Below are 14,144 nucleotides of genomic sequence, written 5' to 3' on the forward strand. Positions count from 1 at the left end.
ATTAGGCAACTTAACAAAAAACAAATATATACCCATTTCAATTATTTATTTTTACCAGTGAAACCAATATAACATCTCAACATTCACAAATATACATTTCTGACATTCAAAAACAAAACAAAAACAAATCAGTGACCAATATAGCCACCTTTCTTTGCAAGGACACTCAAAAGCCTGCCATCCATGGATTCTGTCAGTGTTTTGATCTGTTCACCATCAACATTGCGTGCAGCAGCAACCACAGCCTCCCAGACACTGTTCAGAGAGGTGTACTGTTTTCCCTCCTTGTAAATCTCACATTTGATGATGGACCACAGGTTCTCAATGGGGTTCAGATCAGGTGAACAAGGAGGCCATGTCATTAGATTTTCTTCTTTTATACCCTTTCTTGCCAGCCACGCTGTGGAGTACTTGGACGCGTGTGATGGAGCATTGTCCTGCATGAAAATCATGTTTTTCTTGAAGGATGCAGACTTCTTCCTGTACCACTGCTTGAAGAAGGTGTCTTCCAGAAACTGGCAGTAGGACTGGGAGTTGAGCTTGACTCCATCCTCAACCCGAAAAGGCCCCACAAGCTCATCTTTGATGATACCAGCCCAAACCAGTACTCCACCTCCACCTTGCTGGCGTCTGAGTCGGACTGGAGCTCTCTGCCTTTTACCAATCCAGCCACGGGCCCATCCATCTGGCCCATCAAGACTCACTCTCATTTCATCAGTCCATAAAACCTTAGAAAAATCAGTCTTGAGATATTTCTTGGCCCAGTCTTGACGTTTCAGCTTGTGTGTCTTGTTCAGTGGTGGTCGTCTTTCAGCCTTTCTTACCTTGGCCATGTCTCTGAGTATTGCACACCTTGTGCTTTTGGGCACTCCAGGGATGTTGCAGCTCTGAAATATGGCCAAACTGGTGGCAAGTGGCATCTTGGCAGCTGCACGCTTGACTTTTCTCAGTTCATGGGCAGTTATTTTGCGCCTTGGTTTTTCCACACGCTTCTTGCGACCCTGTTGACTATTTTGAATGAAACGCTTGATTGTTCGATGATCACGCTTCAGAAGCTTTGCAATTTTAAGAGTGCTGCATCCCTCTGCAAGATATCTCACTATTTTTGACTTTTCTGAGCCTGTCAAGTCCTTCTTTTGACCCATTTTGCCAAAGGAAACGAAGTTGCCTAATAATTATGCACACCTGATATAGGGTGTTGATGTCATTAGACCACACCCCTTCTCATTACAGAGATGCACATCACCTAATATGCTTAATTGGTAGTAGGCTTTCGAGCCTATACAGCTTGGAGTAAGACAACATGCATAAAGAGGATGATGTGGTCAAAATACTCATTTGCCTAATAATTCTGCACTCCCTGTATATATATATATATATATATATATATATATATTGTCCTATTGTTTACTAAGCACTGTTAAAAATTGTATCAGTCTAAATGTTCAGTGGTTTATACTTTAATCTCATTGTGTTAATTGAATGAAAGGCTGCTGTGAGTAAGGCTAATTTTAAGGGTAAACTTGTATGAACTCTGCATAGCATATTTTAAATAGTTTTTAAACGCATATAATATTGATTCATGTTCTGGTATTACAAATATATTTCAATGTGTTCATAGATATTTACTAATAAAAAGAATTCTGGTATTTATATTAATTGTATGGTTTCTAGTAGATGCATATTGATTGAGGGTTTATTTTTAAAGGATAATTATTAAATATATTGTATTATAACCCTGCCATAGACTGACATATTATTTGGAAAGCACTACTGAGATTCTTATAAATATACTGACAACTTTGGTTTCATCTGACCATATGACATTCTCCCAATCCGCTTCTGGATCATCCAAATGCTCTCTAGCATAATTCAGATGGGCCCGGACATGTACTGGCTTAAGCAGGGAGACGCGTCTGGCACTGCAGGATCTGAGTCCCTGGCGGCATAGTGTGTTACTGATGGTAGCCTTTGTTACGTTGGTCCCAGCTCTCTGCAGGTCATTCACTAGATCCCCCCGTATGGTTCTGGGATGTTTGCTCACCATTCTTGTGATCATTTTGACCCCACGGGGTGAGATCTTGCGTGAAGCCCCAGATCGAGGGAGATTATCAGTGGTCTTGTATGTCTTCCATTTTCTAATTATTGCTCCCACAGTTGATTTCTTCACACCAAGCTGCTTGCCTATTGCAGATCCAATCTTCCCAGCCTGGTGCAGGTCTACAATTTTGTTTCTGGTGTCCTTCAACAGCTCTTTGGTCTTCACCATAGTGAAGTTTGGAGTGTGACTGTTTGAGGTTGTGGACAGGTGTCTTTTATACTGATAACAAGTTCAAACAGGTGCCATTAATGCAGGTAATGAGTGGAGGACAGAGGAGCCTCTTAAAGAAGAAGATACAGGTCTGTGAGAGCCAGAAATCTTGCTTGATTGTAGGTGACCAAATACTTATTTTCCACCATAATATGCAAATAAATGATTTCCAAATCAGACAATGTGGTTGTCTGGATTTGTTTCCACATTTTGTCTCTCATAGTTGAGGTATAAAAGGATGAAAATTACAGGCCTCTCTCATCTTCTTAAGTGGGAGAACTTGCACAATTGGTGGCTGACTAAATACTTTTTTGCCCCACTGTATATGCCCCACTGTATATAGATAAATGATATATATGATAGTAGTGTGGGAATGTGAAAAGAGTGATGTAAAAAGAATCTGTAATATTAGGGCAATGAATAATCATTCAGATACATAACTAGTTATGAGTGACATAATCATATTGATAGATGTCAAAAGAACATATAAAGAGAATCTATCAATCCGGATAACAATATAGGTGAACAAGTGTCCAAGTTAGAAGGCAGCCAAATCCATAGTTGAGAAAAGAGGGGGATATAGTTTTCAGCTTGAATATCCAATACATTGCCCTCTGTCTCAATCTATTATACTGATTATAGATATTGGATCTCTCTATCAATTCAATTGGACAGATGAAGAAGATATTTAAATCACTATTATGGACAGTATGGCAGTGTCTAGGAATGCTATGGTTTTTAAAGTTCTTTCCTACAAACTGGATCCCACATATCTGACAGGTCAACACATAAATTACATATGTAATGTTAGGTGATGGGAAATCATATATTTTTTTACCAGTTGAGTTTGATTGAAATTCTTTGCAATCTGGTCTATTGTATTTACAAAAATTACAGTTTTTAAGATGGCATTTACTGTATATACCTTTCTGGAAAGGACTAGTGTTTTGTTTTTCATTTCCTATGGTTTTGGTTCCACTATTCTTATTATCATTTACTACCACTTCACTAGAAGCCAAGTGGTTTTTAAGTGTTGGGGCACGTCTGAAAACACATTTAGGTTTTTTATCCAAACTTTTCCCCAAAATTGGGTCCTTAAGTAAAATACCCCAGTGTTAATTTAAAATTATTTTTATTTTATTATGGTTCACATTATATTGAGTAATGAACATTGGGCACTTCTGGTTTAGATCACTTGTCATTATTATCATTATTATTTTAAATACATCTGTTTGTCTTCTCTTTTGCACTTGAATATCCTACTTCAATAATGTGTATAGGGTAACCTTTTTCCAGAAACCAGTCTTTAAAAACTATGCTATGTGTCTAAAAATCTGCCAAATTACTCCAATTTCTAAGTATTATTTGGAATTTTCCATAAGTGACATTAATTTTCCAGGGAAAATAATGATTGCTTCTATAATCTAGATAACTGTTACAGTCAACAGTCTTAAAGTGAGTAGTTGATTTGATCAATTTCTCCTCTGAGAAGGAAAGGCACAAATCCAAAAAGACTATGGATTCCTTTTGTATATTATTAGAGAAAGTAAGTCCCATATTGTTAGAATTAATATGTTCAATAAAAGCAAGGGCTGAAGATCTAGCTCCCTTCCAAAGGAACAATAGGTCATCTATGTATCTGCCATAGGCCACAGTCGCCGCAAAGTCCTTGTTGTAAATATATTTATGTTCGAACTTGCCCATATACAAGTTAGTGAAACTTGGTGCGACCTGGTCCCCATGACTGTGCCTCTGGTTTGAAGATAGAATTTGTCTTAAAACATAAAATAATTATGCTCCAGGATAAAAGCTATTAGTTGAAGAATGAATTGTTTTTGTACTTCAGGTAAGTATATATCACTTTCCAAATACTCCTGAATCGCTAATACACCTGAAGCATGTGGAATAATAGAGTATAAAGCATGTACGTCACACACATGATCCACAAGTAGTTATCTTCTGTAATACTTTTTACCTATGCTGCATTGGACACCATTAATTCCTGTGTGGAGCTTCTTCTGCTTTGCTGCCTTACTATTTAGGAATTTGATTCTTTAGAACCTGTGGAAACCTGCATCCAGCATTAATAGGAAAAGAGAATTTCCAATGGCACTACTTGTGCATAATAGACCTGTCTATCCTTAATTTGGCCCACTGATACGGCTTGGCATGGGTGCTAAGTGTATAAATTCTAATACTTGCTAGGAGAGAAAAAGAATACACATTGAAAGCACTCCCAGGTCAATTGCATAAAATTCATGTATTCAACTTGAATGTAATTCCACTAAGGAATTGGGGAGACAAGAAAATTAACTATAGTTAAAATATAACTTTTATTGGGGTCAAAAAATAAAATAGGAAAAATATTAAAAACACACTTAAGTACCGAAAGTAGTATACTGAGGTGGAGTGGTAAACTACTGATCAATTATAATATGCCAAAACAATATCTCTGTCTAAAATATCGCAATTGTCAAGTGAATACATAAGGGTTAAATCTAGGTACGAAAATGAATAAGTTATGATCAAAGAAACCACTTAATGTATCCAGTAACTATGCAGGTGACAGAGTGGAGTGAGTAGGATGTCACTGTTGTTTGAGACGTTCAATGTGATAGGTAATAATATTGTACCAAATCTAGAGAAAAGGAGTGAAATAAGGATGCAGACCTTATAGTATTAGTGAATATCAGAACAATGAATATAACCAGAAGTGTGACACAAAATATTTGTTTGGTTAAGGACCAAATCGAATACTCCACTAAAATGTTCAACAACTGGATTATTATGCTTGCTAGTAAAGGATATAAGTGATATTAAAGATGCTCAAGTTGCTAGGTAAAATAAGAACATGCAACTAAGTTAGTAACAGATTCAATCACTGGTAAATTACCATAGTGCTGAAAATACTTAGGTATGCTTATTGTACACTGCTAAGAGTATCGAGCACTGTTATCCTGTGTTAAGCTCCTTAAAAGCGGAGTCTCCACAGTAACTAAGTACTATATATTATCCTGTAATGTGCTCACTAAGAGTGGGGTATTAGCAGTACTGAGCACTATATTAATATTACTAGCAAACCGGGCTCATAAATGCCACAAAGATAAATGATGGAGTTTACTATATAATGATAGAGCTGACTGTAGTAATATTAGTAATTTGCTCAAGTGATATTAGGTGAAGATAAGTTCAATAGGCATACCACCTGAGTGGCAGCGCTAATTATATAAAATTCATATCGACTTAGTAACTTGCGGTGGAGTTAAGGTTAGCTATACTTTTCAAGTTACTGATATATATGCCGGTACTTATTAAATATTTAAGACAAAATAATATTCGTGCGGCTTGAGTAAACTTCTAATATTCAATTGCTGTGAATGTATCTATGTGACTACTGATACATATTGGAGTGTGTCATAGCATTAGAGTTGTATTTTATCAGCAGCATACACACCCTTTATTAAGGTATAGGACTACAACAGATGCCTCTGCATTGTCAGTATGTAGAGCGTTAACTATCTTATAACCCGAACACACCGTTCATCGGGTGTAATTGTATCCAAGCTAAAAGCAGGATATAGTTTGATGTTGTATATACTTAAAAGATCATATAGAGAATACAATTAAGAGTGGTTCGTGTCTCACTAGCTCTGCTAATAGAAGATATGCATTAGGCTGTACAAACCAATAGAACAAATGCTATTGGTTACAGGTGTTGCAACGTCACAGTCACATTTGCGTGTGTATTTGTTATTCACATTAGCATCTCAGTTGTATCGCCAATGCACATACGTTAGAGGTTATAGCTGTCCTGAACAGTAGTTTGGCTGCATAAAATGCACTTAGTAAACGGTGCTGTGTACTTGCGGTCTATACACTGCAGCAGTGCTCGCTCTCACTAGATTAGTGTTAGGTAAATCGAATATGGAATTTCGTTTATGTCTCAAAATAAAACACATTCATTCACTCACATTCACCACGTTATAATGGTAAGGCATATGGTATTAATAACATTGAGATACCACTTAGAGAGTATTCACTTATAGGATAAATAAATGCTTAGTAAGCATAAAAGTAATACGATAGTTGACTACAGTAAATTTCGTAAGCTTAAGGCTTGCTAAAAACACAGGAGCTCCTAGGACTCCTCACCATTGCCCTAACGTCCCTAACATGTTTCGCCACATTGCATGGCTTTTTCAAAGGTGAACGCGCTGCACTATAGTCGGCTATTTAAGGCTGTTAGATGTTACATCCCCAAAATATGTGTATATGCCTTCTGACCTATCAATGACAAGTATGGTATTGGTGTCATAGTGGGGGGGTGGGTATTGACATGATTGCATCACAGACAGTTAACTGTTTCATGGCTGTGGAACTGCCCAGTATTGATATTTGAAGCAAACGGATCCCCCTTGATGATTAGGACTAAATGTTGATAATAGTAACGTGACTAGAACAGACTGTTATACATGTCAGTGTCAGTGAAGCAAATACCAATGTGATACAATTTGTATACTACTATACGTGTTACTATTAAAACTACAGACATGTATGCTTGCTGACTTACATGAAATCGTCAATACACATAATTATTGTGTTAATGTTAATGTACTATGAATGCTTCCAAGTGTTTATTCCTCTATCTAGGAATAGATTAACACAAAATCAAGGTTTCTTCCGTATTAGGTAATATTTAAATCTATATGAGCGGTTAGTTGTAAAAATTATTACCTTGGGTAATTTATAGCAGCAACTTATACTGTATCAAAAATTGACGGAAGTGTACATGTTACATGATGGTGATGATAATTATGTGACTGCGAAATTTGAAACTCGATAGAAACGGGAATGTGATACTCATGTGATGAATATGTCAGGTTATGTGTCCTAGATCAAAAGTGAAGTGCTATTGATGGAAAACAAAAGCAAAAACGTGCATTGACTAACTAAAATGTAAACATGTGCATCAGCTGATCAATAGTGTGCTGGCGTTGACTTGATGTTGAAAATAAAGAACAAACTATATGTATTTAAAATAACTGAGCTACTGTGGTGCAATGTAAGAATAAGGACAATTATGTAAACTCTTATAAATATTGTGTGAGAGATCAGTGCTAACTGATTCGTGTTCAATGTTAAGATAGTGAATTTGAAATAAAATTTATATAATGTGTTGGAAATCAGTGATAACTGATTAATAGGCAGTGTATAAAGAGTGAAAGAATATTCTTAAGTGAAACTTATATAGTGTGAGCTGGATATGTGAATTGAGAAATTTAGACCCACATGTCCAGGGGTGTTGGTGTAGGGGTAAAGTTTGGTGTATTTAGATCCAAAATAAGGTGGCGCAAATTAATGCAGTTCTGTCTTTAGTGGTGTGAATGTAAATGTTGTCTCACTGTGGGTCCAATAATATTCTCTCTACACAAGTGTACAATAGTGTGTGAAAAGGTGCGTGAAAAAAGAGTGTAAAAAAGGAGATATAATCCCTCTGTGACGATAAAAATAAAATCTCTAAACTAGAGTTCCACAATTAAACAAGAAGTTTATTCAATAGAGGACTTTAAAATATGTATATATCAATATGGCGGTCTATTCACATATAAACATTCTGTATAATATACAATCCTAAAACACCGGTGTTGTTTCATATACTAAAAACAGTAAAAAAACCTAAAAATTAAATAGTACAAACATGCGGGTATATACGCAAGATTATGAACTGTATATTCATTAATAAAAAGGTTACTCTTTTACCTCTAAACAAAGGACTGGCAATTAAAAAACATATATGAATAATGAATACATGTAACAAATGTCCGTTATTACAGCAAAGGAACTGCACAGATATTGAAGGGTTTCGCAAGTATATAACAGTTCCTTATAGGCTTATATTTTGGCAAACAGGGGTTACTATTCTTCCATCATTTAGATCGTATGTGGAAACATATATGACAGATATTTCCTAGTACGGTATTTAAACTCGCAACTTTAACTATGTTGCTTGCACTTTACTGTACTGTTAGTTCTTAAGTTTCAGCGTCTCTATTATTTTACCAGGAGGTAAGTTACATACGGTTTAACGATGGGTGTAGGGATTCCTTCCTTCGAACAGTGCACTGTTGACGTCTTCCTTCTGTGGTACAGAAAAGCCGGTGGAGTGCTATATCTCTTAGCCTCCGCTTACCAGCGGTGTTGGTAATTGTCTCCTTGGGTTGCCGCTTCTCCAGTAGCGGGCCTTGGTGGTGATTCCGTGAGCTCCGATCCACAGCTTGCTTCTGTCTTTGTGAGTTATTTAACCCAGACTCGGTATTTGCTTTCACCGGTCTCCTCACTGTTATCACAGCCGACAAAGTCCTCCTCTGGAGCTAAGTTGTTTGGCTCACTTCTCACTTTTTCCAAATTCAAGTGGTCAGGTTTCTACGTGTTTCGGCATTGCGCATTTCTAATTAGATTTATCTCGACCTTTAACCCCAAGAGCACACAAATACTGGACATTCTACAAAAGAATTGGTATATTCTTACCTCCGATCCCATTCTATCACATATTGTGGGAGAAAGAGTCCAAACAGGCTTTAGGAGAACTCGCAATCTAAAGGACCTGATTAGTCCCAGCCACTTACAAGGACCGAAAACAAAAGGAGCATTTAAGAAGGGTTGATATAAATGTGGCACATGCAGCACGTGTAGTTTTATGGTTAAAAAAGACGAACTTTGCGATCGTTTTAAAAAAACGCATAAAATTAAATCACACATCAACTGCCATACAGAGGGAGTTGTCTATGCCCTTCAATGCAAATGCAATAAGACCTATGTAGGCATGACAACTAGGAAAGTTAGACTGAGATTACAAGAACATCTGAGGAACATAAAAAATGCTGCCAAAGATTTACAGGATGGTAAAAATGTGACCTCGGTAGCACGCCATTTTTACAAGCGACACAATTCCAAACAATCTGAACTTAAATGTTTTGGAATAGAAAAAATGCAACTAGGCATAAGAGGTGGTAACCTGGAAAATATCCTGTTACAAGCAGAAAGCAAATGGATTTTCCTGTTGAATACTGTCCAACCGTATGGACTAAATGAATACAACAATTTTGTTTCATTTTTATAACTATCATGAAGATACATAGCGAACGCTAATCTAATCAAACCAAACATCATATTTTTTCATTGTCAGATGACACATCAAACCTTACCCCTACACCAACACCCCTGGAAATGTGGATCTAAATTTCTCAATTCACATATCCAGTTCACACTATATAAGTTTCACTTAAGAATATTCTTTCACTCTTTATACACTGCCTATTAATCAGTTATAACTGATTTCCAACACATTACATAAATTTTATTTCAAATTCACTATCTTAACATTGAACAAGATTCAGTTAGCACTGATCTCTCACACAATATTTATAAGAGTTTACATAATTCTCCTTATTCTCACATTGCACCAAAGTAGCTCAGTTATTTTAAATACATATAGTTTGTTCTTCATTTTAAACATCAAGTCAACGCCAGCACACTATTGATCAGCTGATGCACATGTTTACATTTTAGTTAGTCAATGCACGTTTTTGCTTTTGTTTTCCATCAATAGCACTTCACTTTTGATCTAGGACACATAACCTGACATATTCATCACATGAGTATCACATTCCCGTTTCTATCGAGTTTCAAATTTCACAGTCACACAATTGTCATCACCATCATGTAACATGTACACTTCCGTCAATTTTTGATACAGTATAAGTTGCTGCTATAAATTACCCAAGGTAATATTTTTTACAACTAACCGCTCATATAGATTTAAATATTACCTAATACGGAAGAAACCTTGATTTTGTGTTAATCTATTCCTACATAGAGGAATAAACACTTGGAAGCATTCGTAGTACCGTTAACATTATCACAATAATTATGTCTATTGACGATTTCATGTAAGTCAGAAAGCATACATGTCTGTAGTTTTAATAGTAACACGCATAGTAGTATACAAATTGTATCACATTGGTATTTGCTTCACTAACACTGACATGTATAACAGTCTGTACTAGTCACGTTACTATTATCAACATTTAGTCCTAATCATCAAGGGGGATCCGTTTGCTTCAAATATCAATACCGGGCAGTTCCACAGCCATGAAACAGTTAACTGTCTGCGATGCAATCATGTCAATACCCACCCCCCCATGACACCAATTCCATACTTGTCATTGATAGGTCAGAAGGCATATACACAGCCTTAAATAGTCGACTATAGTGCGGTGCGTTCACCTTTGAAAAAGTCATGCAATGTGGCGAAACATGTTAGGGACTTTAGGGCAATGGTGAGGACTGAGGAGTCCTAGAAGCTCCTGTGTTTTTAGCAAGCCTTAAGCTTCCGAAATTTACTGTAGTCAACTATCGTATTACTTTTATGCTTACTAAGCATTTATTTATCCTATAAGTGAATACTCTCTAAGTGGTATCTCAATGTTATTAATACCATATGCCTTACCATTATAACGTGGTGAATGTGAGTGAATGAATGTGTTTTATTTTGAGACATAAACGAAATTCCATATTCGATTTACGTAACACTAATCTAGTGAGACCGAGCACTGCTGCAGTGTATAGACCGCAAGTACACAGCACCATTTACTAAGTGCATTTTATGCAGCCAAACTACTGTTCAGGACAGCTGTTACCTCTAACGTATGTGCATTGGCGACACAACTGAGATCCTAATGTGAATAACAAATACACACGCAAATGTGACTGTGACATGTTGCAATACCTTTAACCAATAGCATTTGTTCTATTGGTTTGTACAGCCTAATGCATATCTTCTATTAGCAGAGCTAGTGAGACACGAACCACTCTTAATTGTATTCTCTATATGATCTTTTAAGTATATACAACATCAAACTATATCCTGCTTTTAGCTTGGATACAATTACACCCGATGAACGGTGTGTTCGGGTTATAAGATAGTTAACGCTCTACATACTGACAATGCAGAGGCATCTGTTGTAGTCCTATACCTTAATAAAGGGTGTGTATGCTGCTGATAAAATACAACTCTAATGCTATGACACACTCCAATACGTATCAGTAGTCACAGAGATACATTCACAGCAATTGAATATTAGAAGTTTACTCAAGCCGCACGAATATTATTTTGTCTTAAATATTTAATAAGTACCGGCATATATATCAGTAACTTGAAAAGTATAGCTAACCTTAACTCCACTGCAAGTTACTAAGTCGATATGAATTTTATATAATTAGCGCTGCCACTCAGGTGGTATGCCTATTGAACTTATCTTCACCTAATATCACTTGAGCAAATGACTAATATTACTACAGTCAGCTCTATCATTATATAGTAAACTCCATCATTTATCTTTGTGGCATTTATGAGCCCGGGTTGCTAGTAATATTAATATAGTACTCAGTACTGCTAATACCCCGCTCTTAGTGAGCACATTACAGGATAATATATAGTACTTAGTTACTGTGGAGACTCTGCTTTTAAGGAGCTTAACACAGGATAACAGTGCTTGATACTCTTAGCAGTGTACAATAAGCATACCTAAGTATTTTCAGCACTATGGTAATTTACCAGTGATTGAATCTGTTACTAACTTAGTTGCATGTTCTTATTTTACCTAGCAACTTGAGCATCTTTAATATCACTTATATCCTTTACTAGCAAGCATAATAATCCAGTTGTTGAACATCTTAGTGGAGTATTCAATTTGGTCCTTAACCAAACAAATATTTTGTGTCACACTTCTGGTTATATTCATTGTTCTGATATTCACTAATACTATAAGGTCTGCATCCTTATTTCACTCCTTTTCTCTAGATTTGGTACAATATTATTACCTATCACATTGAACGTCTCAAACAGTGACATCCTATTCACTCCACTATGTCACCTGCATAGTTACTGGATACATTAAGTGGTTTATTTGATCATAACTTATTCATTTTCGTACCTGGATTTAACCCTTATGTATTCACTTGACAATTGAGATATTTTAGAAAGAGATATTGTTTTGGCATATTATAATTGATCAGTAGTTTACCACTCCACCTCAGTATACTACTTTCGGTACTTAAGTGTGTTTTTAATATTTTTCCTATTTTATTTTTTGATCCCAATAAAAGTTATATTTTAACTATGGTTAATTTTCTTGTCTCCCCAATTCCTTACTGGAATTACATTCAAGTTGAATACATGAATTTTATGCAATTGACCTGGGAGTGCTTTCAATGTGTATTCTTTTTCATTTCAAGCCTGCATCCAGCATTAGCCTGTGGACTGCGATCAAGTACTGGAGGCGAGTTTGACAGACGACTCAGAGGATCCGGCCTGCTCATATAGCACGCTATATTTTCTGTATGTGTTCCTGCTCACAGCTACTTGGTGCAGTCTGTCTGCCCTATGAGGCGCCCTCTTTCTTCTTTTGTATTGTAGAATTTCCTAGAGTCTGGCCATTCAGAAGAGCTGCCTTGGAGGTTGTTTGGGGACAAGAACTGCTACCTTTGTCATTTACAGACTGTTATTCTTTTATGGGACTATCTCTGGGCTTACTGGTGTGTTTTATCTATATCACATATATAATCTGTGTTTCATCATCACATTGTTTTATATATATATATATCTCCATTTTTGTTACATATACCTGGCGCCCCTTTATTGTGTGTGATTTTATACATACACATAGTTTTTGATGTATTTATACAGTATGTGTATATATGTATGTACTGTATATACATAAGCGATTACATATATATATATATATATATATATACCCACATACACATTTTAGAAATATATATTATACACCTTTGTACCCTTATAAAAAAATGTATTCATATTTTTATGAATCACTTTTATCAAATAGTTTTATGTGAGTTTAACTGTGCATTTTAATGTATTTATGTTGTGTTCAGTGAACATTTGTTTCTTTAAGTTTTAGGGGCCGATTTTTAAATATGTGGGCAGACATGATACGCTGTAGCGGATCATATCCGCCCCACATCGATAAATGCAGACAATATACGCTGTCGTCATTTATCATTGCACAAGAATTTCGGGTGAAATGCTTGTGCAATGCCGCCCCCCGCACATTCGCGGCCAATCGGCTGCTAGCAGGGGGTGTCAATCATCCGATCGTATTCGATCAGAATTATTGCTATCCACCACCTGAAAGGTGGCGGATGAGTTAAGAAGCAGCGCTCTTACGACGGCTGCTTATAACTTTTGTTTCTGGCGAGCCTGAAGGCTCGCACGAAAACTGCTGCATTGGCAGCATGGTAAATCGGCTCCTTAGCCTTTAGGCAAGGTCTTCAGTAGCGCTAACACATTCTTCCTTTAACAATAAAATTATCCCACATAATTTTTGCTATCTATTACACTACTTTATACAAAAATATTTGACGATTCTTAAAAAGAAGAGTGGATTACAAAAATGCAAGTGCACATGGGCTGAAATGTGTAAGTTAATGGTGACCAAAGAGGGGAATAAGACGTGATATGTGTGTGCTCCATCTTTAAGTAAATCATTGGTTTAGCATTTAATACAACAATGATAGCGACTGGCTTCCTAGTGTTGCTAGGAAAAATGCATGGAAGTACAACTTATGTTTCTAAAAATGATTTGCTCTTCTTCTGCTCTATATGTGTACGGTGTTGAGTCACAGCAGACTTTATATTTAGCTAACACACAGGGACATTTAAGTGTCCACTATTTTTGTGAAGATTTTACTGGACTGGTAAAATACTAAACTTCCCAGTTAAATATTGAACGCCTGGCAACTCTATCTGCAG

Source organism: Bombina bombina, chromosome 2 (genome assembly GCF_027579735.1).
Source record: "Bombina bombina isolate aBomBom1 chromosome 2, aBomBom1.pri, whole genome shotgun sequence".
Classification (NCBI taxonomy): Eukaryota; Metazoa; Chordata; class Amphibia; order Anura; family Bombinatoridae; genus Bombina; species Bombina bombina.